This window comes from Myotis brandtii, unplaced genomic scaffold (genome assembly GCF_000412655.1).
Source record: "Myotis brandtii unplaced genomic scaffold, ASM41265v1 scaffold345, whole genome shotgun sequence".
Taxonomy (NCBI): domain Eukaryota; kingdom Metazoa; phylum Chordata; class Mammalia; order Chiroptera; family Vespertilionidae; genus Myotis; species Myotis brandtii.
In genome coordinates this window covers 1,780,314-1,791,376 of record NW_005363283.1, presented here as the reverse complement: position 1 = coordinate 1,791,376, position 11,063 = coordinate 1,780,314, and the positions used below count along the sequence as shown (strand labels likewise).

The 11,063-nt window shown below is 38.5% G+C and overlaps 1 pseudogene; it reads left to right on the top strand.

Annotated features, from left to right (window-relative positions):
* The first annotated feature begins 6,842 nt into the window (after nucleotides 1–6,842).
* On the top strand, nucleotides 6,843–8,080 carry LOC102254415 (annotated as a pseudogene).
* Nucleotides 8,081–11,063: the final 2,983 nt, after the last annotated feature.

Sequence of the window (11,063 nt, the reverse complement as noted above, 5' to 3'; positions counted from 1 at the left end):
TGATTGGAACATTTAATCCATTTACATTTAGGGTTATTATTGATAGGTACTTATTTATAGCCATTTTAATTCTGTATGGCTAGGTTTCTCTCTGTTTCTTCTTCTCATTACAGCAATCCCTATAGCATTTCTTGTAATGCTGCCTTGTGGTGATGTACTACTTTAGTTTTTTGTTTTGTTTTGTTGTTGTTTTTTTGGTCTGGAAAGTTCTTTATTTGACCATCTGCTTTTAATGATAGCCTTGCTAAATATAGTAATCTTGGTCTCAGATCTTTGCTTTCCATTTCCTTGAGTACTTCATGCCATTCCCTTCTGGCCTGTAGAATTTCTGATGAGAAATCAGGTGTCAACTTTATGGAAACTCCTTTGTAGATAACAGTTTTCTTTTCTCTTCCTGCCTTTAAGATTCTTTGTCTTTCATTTTTAGCATTTTAATTATGATGTGTCTGGGCGTGGGTCTGTTTGGGTCCTTCTTGCTTGGGATTCTCTGTGCCTCCTGAACTTGTGTGACTTTTTTCTTTACCAGGTTAGGGAAGTTTTCTGCCATTATTTCTTCAAACACTTTCTCTATGCCTTTTTCCCTTTTTGCCTCTTCTGGCACATCTGCTATTCTAATATTTTATGTTTCACATTGTCCCACCACTCCCTTAAGCTGCCCTCCTGTTTTTTAATTGTTTTTTTTTCTTTTTGGTTCTCTGGTTAAGTGATATTTTCAACTCTGTTTTCCAATTCACTGATTCGATCCTCAGCTTCCCCTAATCTGCTGTGTATTCCTTCCAATGTGTTCTTAATTTATATTATGTCATTCTTTAACTCTGCTTCAGATAGTTTTCTTATCTCTGCTTCATTTATCTCTTCTTCTGGAGAATTCTCTAGTTCTTTCATTTTTCTCCTCATTTTGCCTTTCTGTTTGGGTTTGTGACTATATATTAGGTAGATCCTCTACACCTCTCAATCCCTAGTTCAGGATAGTGTTGAAGGCTGTTTCTGACTAATTAGATCAGGCATAGACACAAAGCTTCCAGAGACCGCCTCTGCCTACAGACTGATAGGATTCTGACTTGAAATGCCCCCCAGGCAATTGTTCTCATGTGTGGTGAGAATTTTTTTCAACAGCGTGGGGCAGTTGCTCCTGCCTGGAGGCTAATTGTTATTTTTAATCTCTTATGTGGCCTCAGGGCAAGGTGTTTTCCAATAGTGTGTGTCAACTGTCTTCCTCCCAGGCAAGGCAAAACATTATAAACTTATGAACAAAAATAGATACAGAGGCAGAGCAGCCTCAAACAGACTGTCAAACTACAGCGGGAAGGCCAGGGAGGGTTGGGGGGCAGGAGGGGAGGGTAAGAGATCAACCGAAGGACTTGTATGCATGCATATAAGCATAACCAATGGACATAAGACACTGGGGGGTAGGGGAGCCAGGGAATTGTCAAGGGCGGGGAAAAAGGAGACATATGTAATACTCTTTGTAATACTTTAAGCAATAAAACAATTTTTAAAAATGTGTATGTAGGAAAGACATCCTCTGCTATGTGAGGGAATGACTCAGCACAGGAAACCTGGGGTATCTGCCTTCTGAGCTCTATCCCCTGAGACCCCAGTCCTGACTTCTGCTTTCACAGTTCCAGTCCACTTAACCCTCCCTCTGCCGGAGCACAAGGTGGGTGGCTCCACGGGGAATTTTGTGCATTGGCCCTTTAAGAGGGTGCCTGAATTTTCAGCTGTTACTCCCTGGCAGACAGCACCTGCTGCTTTTCACAGCCAGATGTTATGTGGGTACCCTCCTCAGTTTTGGTGCTCTCTGTTGGGGGGCCCAACTTGGGGATTAGATCCCAGAGTTCTCAGTGGCAAACCCCCATACCTGAGATATCTCTCTGGGACTTCAGTTGTTGTCTGTGGGCACCTGGCCAGACCTTTCATGACTCCACCCCTCCTACCAGTCTCTATGCGGTCTCCACTTTTGGTCCTCAGGTATCAGGGTTCTCTCCTGCAAGTTTTCCATTGATTATTCAGGAAGTTTTTCTGTATTTTAGCTGTAATACCAGTTTGTTCCTGGGAGCATGTCCGTGCAGCATCCACTTACTCTGCCGCCATTTTTAATCCCCCTTAACTCTTATTTATATCAATTACCCTACAGTAAAATTGGTTTCTTATATGTCATCATTTCACTTAAAGTTGAAGTTTCCAAGAACCTATTGACAACCTTAAGTAAGGACTTAACTGTACACCGAAGTCCTGCTGTTACACCATTTTTAGGGTCAGAGCCATGCAACTGCTTGGGAGTGGCAAGTCCATGCTTCTTCAAGGTGTTTCTAGCACTGCTGGTAACTGAATAACACTGGACTTGATCCAAGGTGAGTTAGGCCAAACTCCATGCTATGTACTATATAGAGAGGATTATATGATGTTTAGAGACCAATATGTTGTGTTCTGTACTTGTCTATTATTGTGTAATACAAGATCTTCCAGACAAGAAAAAAAAATACACTGTCTCAAGTCCTGTTTACTGCTCCTGATGCCCAGGACTTTAAAGTATATGTTAAGAGTATAAGACACAAGAAGTATTTTTTAAAGCTCCACAAATGCATATCACTGGAACCTGAAATAAAGAAATACTTAGAAAACCAGCCATCACAAGTTCTCGAGATAATGAGGCTGCTCTGCAAAGAGAGCAAAAATTATATAAAAGAAACAAGTAAATCACACCACAAATCTGAGAGCTTCTGCTCAGTGATGAAAGCTTCTGATATGTTTCTATGATCATGCTTTTAACATATCATTTATAAGCAAAACTGGGAAATGAGACAATAAAAATAAACAAAAATGGTAAGCAATTATTGAAGACTGAACAAGAAGGAAACTGAATTAGAAAGGGTAACCGAGAAAGCCTCATGATACTTTCCAGATTTCCTTAAACTCTTTCTTCACACAGACTGAATCCAAGTGCCTAGCATTTGTCATTTCAGCTTATCAGTTAATCTCTGTTCACACTTTCACTTCAGAGGCACTTATGTATACATAAAATTGTCAGCCCCAACAAAATGTGTAATATTTGAAAAATCATTATAAACATACTATCTTGCTGTGGTGGCACTCTAGATAATATAAAAGACATTCATATCCATTCTTTCAATGAATATTTAACACAAATAATTTGAAACTTTTCATCCTACATTCTTCTGATATGTATATGTTCACATGAATATTTTCTAAATAAATGTATTTCATATTTCATTAGATGCTATCTCTGTTAGTAAATTAACTTTCGCAGTAGCCTTAAAATGTCAATCCTTTCATGAAAAGCAAAATTAAAAACAACAACCCCCAATTGAAAGCCCTGTTGGAGGCCATAAAAATCCTTGTTAATGGACTTGGTATTAAATAGTAACTATGGGCATATGGCACAGTATACTGCTGAAAGTGTAGCTAGAGCCCCTTTGGGGAAATAAAACAATAGAACCTATGTCTTGCAAACCTGATCTTCATGGGGGCAGTCAGCTTCTTGGCACTTTTTAAAATTCTAAATCCTTACCTTCATGTGTAGAGCACCTGATTAGCTAAGCTAGCTAACCTCTGACTATGAAAGTAAGTTCACCTAATGGCACCTGTATAAACAGAAACCTGGTTGTGATTGTATTCTAAACAGGATTCATCCAGCATGCAATATTACTACAGACATGCCCCTTCCTCATTCGGGCAAATAAGTCACTAAGCACTTACAGGAGAGAGCACTCGAAGGTTTGTTTTGCCAGGAGAAACAGGGGCATTATTTTACTACTGTGATAGAGGAGGGGGTGAAGGACAAGAGCATTTTTCAATAAATGTAGTATTTATACAAAAATACGTGTACTGAAACAAAATTGAAAAGGAAAGCACATTTATCAGAGGGGAAAGACTTATTCAAACATTAGAGCTCTCATGTTACCTCTGTTTTCATTTGAGATATTTGTATTTTAATACCTTTGCATTCCAAAAAGTTTTACTCCGTACTCATGATTTTGCTGTTAGCTAAATGATCAATCATGCTATCGCCAATTTCACATTGAGACTTCATGACAGGATGAAATCAGAGAACAAAATGGCTGTGGGGGAAGAATTTGTTAAAATACAGCTAGTCTGAGGAACAGGCAAAACGGTAAAAAAAAAAAAAAGGGAAAACATATGAAGTATAAATGCATCTATCTAATCTATCTATAAGACAGATCTATTGCAAAGCTTTCCACAGCACGGAAGTCATTGTATGATGCATCTGAGTGTTGAGACTAGTAAAATACTATAATCTAGTTGCAACTAAATGCCAATATTTTAGTCCATTGACTGTGGGCACTGATTTGTATTTACTGCATGTCTCTTAACTATATGAACACAAAGAATACACTGAAGGCTACTTATGAAATGAAGCTCAATTTTATATTTACACCCAGAAAAATGTGTTAAGAAAATCCAACAGGCACAAATCCCAAACAAGAGTAATAAAGGGTATCAGAATAAAGCCTCACATAATATTTTCGAATAACTGATGTTAGAGCCTATTCTGTAGGTGTGGAATCCTACTCATGTACAACTGGGAGGGAGAAGAAGCTCTAAGATATAAAATCCCCAACAGTGGTTTGGAAGCAAGATATTCAGGAGAAAGCAGGAAAGCCTGGATTTTTATTAAGAATTGAACCTCTTCAATTTAACTTTGGCAAGCAAGTAATGCCTATTCCTTTTAATATTGATATTACATTTAAATGCAAGTTTTGAATGACTGCTCTCTAAAGATTCAACTGATGGAAATGATCTACTATTACAAAGGCAGATCATGCTTGCTTAAAATAAATCACTTTAACTTTGCCTTTGTAATACATTCATGATACAAACAATTCTCTCTTCATGCAAGGCCTGACATTAATTCTAATCTTATAGTGCTCTCTACTGGTGATAAATTATGTGAAACCTCATTAGGTATTGAAAGGGCTAATTAACTTTTCATCTTAGGCTCAGATTATCATTCAAGTCCAGTGTAACACCTCCCAATTCACTGAACTGGGCAATCAGAATCTAAAGAGCACCAGGAATCTCCCTCATGTAAGGAGGGAAAGAGATCGCAGCGGTTCTCAACCTGTGGGTCACGAACAATGAAAATACATCCTGCATATCAGATATTTACATTACGATTCATAACAGTAGCAAAATTACAGTTACGATGTAGCAACGAAAATAATTTTATGGTTGGGGTCACCACAACATGAGGAACTGTATTAAAGTGTCGCGGCATTAGGAAGGTTGAGAACCACTGTTAGAGCCTCCCCACACACACTATGTACTATGCGTCAGAGGCACCCAAGAAAAAGAGTCCCCAATTTCAGAACAGGGCTATTTAGGCAGGCTTGTTGCAAAGAAGATCAAGTGAAAAATGCTTAATGAGGAATTAATAGTTGGATTGGAATCCTGGCTTTGAGCCACAATAGCCTTGTGACTCTGAGTAAGGCATTTTACCTTTGAAGCTTTAATTTTCTCATCAGTAAAACAGAAATGATATTTCCTGTCCTACCTGTATTACTATGCTGTTGTAACAAATGAGATCATAGGTAAAGTCGTACTTTATAAAAATTATGCTATTAGTATTATCACATTATCACAGTAAAAGAGACATTATTTTCTTTAGATGAGCCTTAAATCTTTTTTGTTTTTATCAGTGGAATTTTCAAAAACATAATCTTACATGAAACTTTAATATATTGAACTGATTTCATTAGTATAAGTGTATGGTATAAGTGCGAAAGTATAACTATTTACTTAGTAAGTCAGTTAATGACAAGAACAAAACTGCATGTACATGAAATTTTGAAATCTGGGGTTATGGTTGTCAATTAAACTGACATTTGCTATAATATCGAATTTATTCCTGGACTTCTTTTAGGTGCTTAGTATAATTCAGAAAAGTACCGTATTTTTCCATGTATAAATGCCCCCAAGTATAAGGCCCCCCCCCCACTTTTCCAATCCAAACTTAAGAAATCAATATTTTAAACATTTTGCTGGTTTTCCTCTTAAGGCCTTCTTCTTTTTTGGCATATTAAGAAGTTGTTCTTCCTGTTTTCTCCACTGTCTGATCATACATTCAGTGGGAGGAGGTCCAAATTATCTCTCTGCAGCTCTATTTCCATGCTCTTTTGCATACCTGATTACATTCAGTTTGAATTTTTGCAGAGTTAGACAATCACTTACTGGTATTTATTTTTTATTTTTTGACATTTTTATGGGCTCAGAATGCTCTCGTCCCTGTTGCTTCTGTGCACTCTCCACCTCCACCTCCAATCACAGCATCAGCTGAAGTCAGTAAAAATAAGGCTCGTGATTGGAGGAAGCCTGTTTGACAAGGTATGGGCAGCTAAGTGCCCATGTGGCTCCCTCCTCCCCTGAGTTCCATATATAAGATGCCCCTCGGTTTTTAGTCTAAGGCAGTGGTTCTCAACCTTCCTAATGCCGCGACCCTTTAATACAGTTCCTCATGTTGTGGTGACCCCCAACATAAAATTAGTTTTATTACTACTTCATAACTGTAATTTTGCTACTGTTATGAATCGTAATGTAAATATCTGATATGCAGGATGTATTTTCATTGTTACAAATTAAAGCATAGTGATTAATCACAAAAACAATATGTAATTATATATGTGTTTTCCAATGGTCTTAGGCGACCCCTTGAAAGGGTTGTTTGACCCCCAAAGGGGTCACGACCCACAGGTTGAGAACCACTGGTAGAAAAATATAGTGTCTTATACCTGGAAAAATATGGTATCTGTAAATGACAATTTTTTAATTGCTTCAAAATCCCAGCATACATTTCAACTAAAATGATTCAGAAGCTTGAACAGTAAGTGGTAATAATAGCTACTGCTCATACTATTTCTTATGTACTAGGTATTTTTCTAAAGACTTCATGTATATTTATTTAGTTCTCATAAGAATCCCAATAAGGTAGTTGTTTCTAAAGTCACCATTTTTCACAGGTAAGGAAAGAAATTGAGACAAAAGAGATTAAGAAATATACTCAAGGTGATACAGCAGGTCTGGTGCCACAATCTGTGCTCTTTAACCACTTTGGTACATTGCTTTCTACAGAGGAAAGGCTTCTTTGGAAGTTGAATCACCAAAAAGATATAACAGAGTCTTCATGGAGAGCAGCTGTGGTTTCCCTGATAGTGGTTCTCAACCTGTGGGTCGTGAACAATGAAAATACATCCTGCATATCAGATATTTACATTACGATTCATAACAGTAGCAAAATTAGTTATGAAATAGCAACAAAAATAATTTTATGGTTGGGGGTCACCACAACATGAGGAACTGTATTAAAGGGTCGTGGCATTAGGAAGGTTGGGAACCACTGGTAGAAGCTGGTGCTTGCACTGCAGCCACCACCAGGCCAGTCTTTCGCCTCTCACAGCACCCTCCTCATATAGCCTCAGGTGCCCCAGACGACCCAAGGTCCCCGCCTCCGCTCCAGAGCCCCGCAGCCGCCTCTCTTCAGCCGCCCATCATGTGTCCACCACGCCCACCTCGCAGGTGCACCAAAACTTCCACCAGGACTCGGAGGCCTCCATCAACCGCCAGATCAACCTGGAGTTTTACGCTTCCTACATCTACCTGTCTATGTCTTACTACTTTGACCATGATGATGTGGCTTTGAAGAACTTTGCCAAATATTATCTTCACCAATCTGATGAGGAGAGGGAACATGCTGAGAAAATGATGAAGCTGCAGAACCAGCGAGGTGGCCGAATCTTCCTTCAGGATATCAAGAAACCAGACCGTGACAACTAGGAGACTGGGCTGAATGCAATGGAGTGTGCCCCTGCACTTGGGAAAAAGTGTGAGTCAGTCACTACTAGACTTGCACAAACTGGCTACTGACAAAAATGACCCTTATTTGTGTGACTTCATTGAGACTCACTACCTGAATGAGCAGGTGAAATTCATCAATGAATTGGGTGATGATGTAACCAACTTGCACAGGTTGGAGACCCCTGAAACTGGCATGGCAGAGTTTCTCTTTGACAAACACACCCTGGGAGACAGTGATGAGAACTAAGCCTTAGGCTGCTTCCCATAGCCTCAGGTGCGACTGCCTGGTCACCAAAGCAATACTGCGTGTTGGAGATACCTTTACCTTTTCTATAACTTGTACCATCACCCAGCCATATCTTTCATTTGTACTATTCCTTCAAATAAAATAATTTGATACCACCCCAAAAAAATATATAACAACTGCTAGAATTCCTGAATTGGAACATGCTAAATTTGCAGTTAAACTATGAACGGGATTCTCAACCAGCCTAAATCTTCATTATTTGGCAAAATTATTTTCCTAAAATATCTTGTTCTGGCAGCATCCTTTAAAATATATATGGGATACCTCAGTGCCTATCTGTAAGGTAGTCCCTGGACATTTCAAAACAGCCAAATTTGTTTTCCATAATTACTCTATTAGAGGTTTTCATTTCATGGCTAAAACTACAACCATAAACCTTGTAACTTTATAAGCACATATTGCCTTATGAAGTTCCTTCTGTTTATTAAAATTCAGATGAAAGTATTTAAAATATGCCTCAGCACTAAATGGTATTCTGTCACCAGGGTATGCACTGCACACCCTCTTATTCTTACTCTGTCCCTTGCACCTGGAGGAGAGTGTGTACCTGAGCCTCACCTGACATTTAATTGAGCCCAGTCCTCATGCACTGGAGTAGTGACCTCACATGTATAATTCTATGTTTAGGGACATGTGTCAGCTTGACATTCCAGCCACTTTTAATATTAATTTTAGGTCGTTTTTATTAACAACATATACAAAAAGTTTAAATAAATAAGCACACACAGAGCAGGAGTTTTATCTGCATACAAAAAAAAATGTTCTGCAGACAGCGCAACTAAGTGTGCTAGGAAACTCGGAGTTGCCTCACTACTTTTCCTGCTGGAACGCTCCATCTTGTGCCTAAAGAGACCCCAAAAAAGCAACACTGGCAGTTTTGGAAGATATAATCACCCCTGCCTTCCTCTGAGTATTTAGAAAATCTATATAAGTCCCACTATAAGATTTTGTCAATTATTGGCAAGGAGTTATTAATCAGGGGAAAATGGAAATGTATGTAGTATTTTAGTACTGATTAGAGATTAAAAAGTACTTTGTTGGTTTAGGAGTTTTAGGAGATATTATTTATAATTTGACATGCTCATAAAATTACTACATTTGGTATATTTACAGATATGAAAACCAAGGAAAATAGGGAAATGATAGAGAAGTTTATTATCTGAAAATAAAATAATTCATCATAAGTAAGTCCTCTCTTCTTTATGTTTTATCTCCTGCCCCCTGTCTATACATTTCTGAAGAACATAAACTTAGAAATCCTTTAAATTCTAAATTTTGGGTTACATAAAAACAGTATGTTTCCTACCTGTCCTAATTGATTTATTATAAATATGTGACATATTTAATTAAAATGTAACATATTTTTGTGACAACTATTGTTTATGAACATTGTAATAAAGTTTATAACCTACAAAAGGGGGAAGTGATATAAGGTGATATTCCTAATCACCAAATCAGAGCAAGAACTAGGAATAAAAGACTGGTAATTAGTTGTTTAAGAAATGGAATTATATGTGTGTGGGTTATATATTAAAAAACACACAAAACTATTTCTTATTTAATACTTTCATTTATTTTGGTATTTCAAAGTATTCAAACTCCAAAATGATCCCGTTTTGTAAAAGTATGCACTCTCATATATCGATCATCATCAAACAGAAAATATCAGGCAAATGGCATGCTGGGGCTTCTTCAACCTGTTCAAGTGAGGAGGTCTAAATAGGGCACTGATTCAACTATAAAATGTTTGTAAGAGCAGCAAGCAGACCAATGTTCTAAGTTTTAAGGAAGTATTACATGCAGGGTTTGGCACAGGAAAGAATCAGTATTTAGGTATAGGAACCCAGCCAAGTGGGCAGGTTGAAACCAAAATATGAACTGAGGCATAGAGACTAGACTAACATGGTGGAAGTGGGAAGGCTATGATTTGGTGAGCATTTGAGGGAACAAGAAACAGCACCAAGCACACTAGAGTTCAATGTCCATGGAAATGTGGTTAATTCCAGAATCCAGCAACCACAGAATCTTTTGGCTCTACTCACATTGAAGGGGATCAGAGGTTGGACTGGAAGTAGCCTTCAAAACCCATAGATAGCTGAAAATAATATTTCTCTCCAAAGGTGATATCATGAGGAAATCCTGAGATGCACACATTCACAGATACAGATATCACACATGTGTGCATATGTGCACACACATACATTGGTACACATATAATTTAGAAAACCTTCCAAATCATTTTATGTTTTCACTAGAGACCTGATGCATGAAATTCATGCAAGAGTAGGCCTTCCTTCCCCCAGCTGCTGGCACCAGCTTCCCTCTGGCACCTGGGACTCAGGCTTCCCTCCGACAGCCAGGACCCAGGCTTCCCTCCAGCCGCCAGCAGGCACCCAGGACCTGGGTTTCCCTCGCAGCCCCAGCTTTGTCCAGAAGGTCGTCCAGAAGGACATCTAGTCTAATTGGCATATTACGCTTTTATTATTATAGATTATCACTATTCAAATGGATTCCATGAATCACAGACACTAGGAACATCTTCTCAGATACAATCCACTCTTGTTCCCATCTAGCACAATCACTCTATTGGCATCGTTGTAGTTGTTCCCTTGCCATTCTAATGACCTTCAAGGACCTGGAGAGTATTATGCTAAACAAAATAAGCCAGTCAGAGAAAGACAAGTATCACATGATTTCACTCATATGTGGAATCTAATGAGCAAAATAAACCAAAGAACAAAATAGGATCAGAGACATAGAAGCATGGAACAGACTGACGAATCTCAGAAGGAAGGCAGAGGTGGGTGGGTGGGAAGAGATTAACCAAAGATCTTATATGTATATGTACATTACCTATGGACACAGACAATTGGATGATGAAGGCCTGGAGCCTGGTGGAAACCAGGTAGAGGGGGTGGGGAAC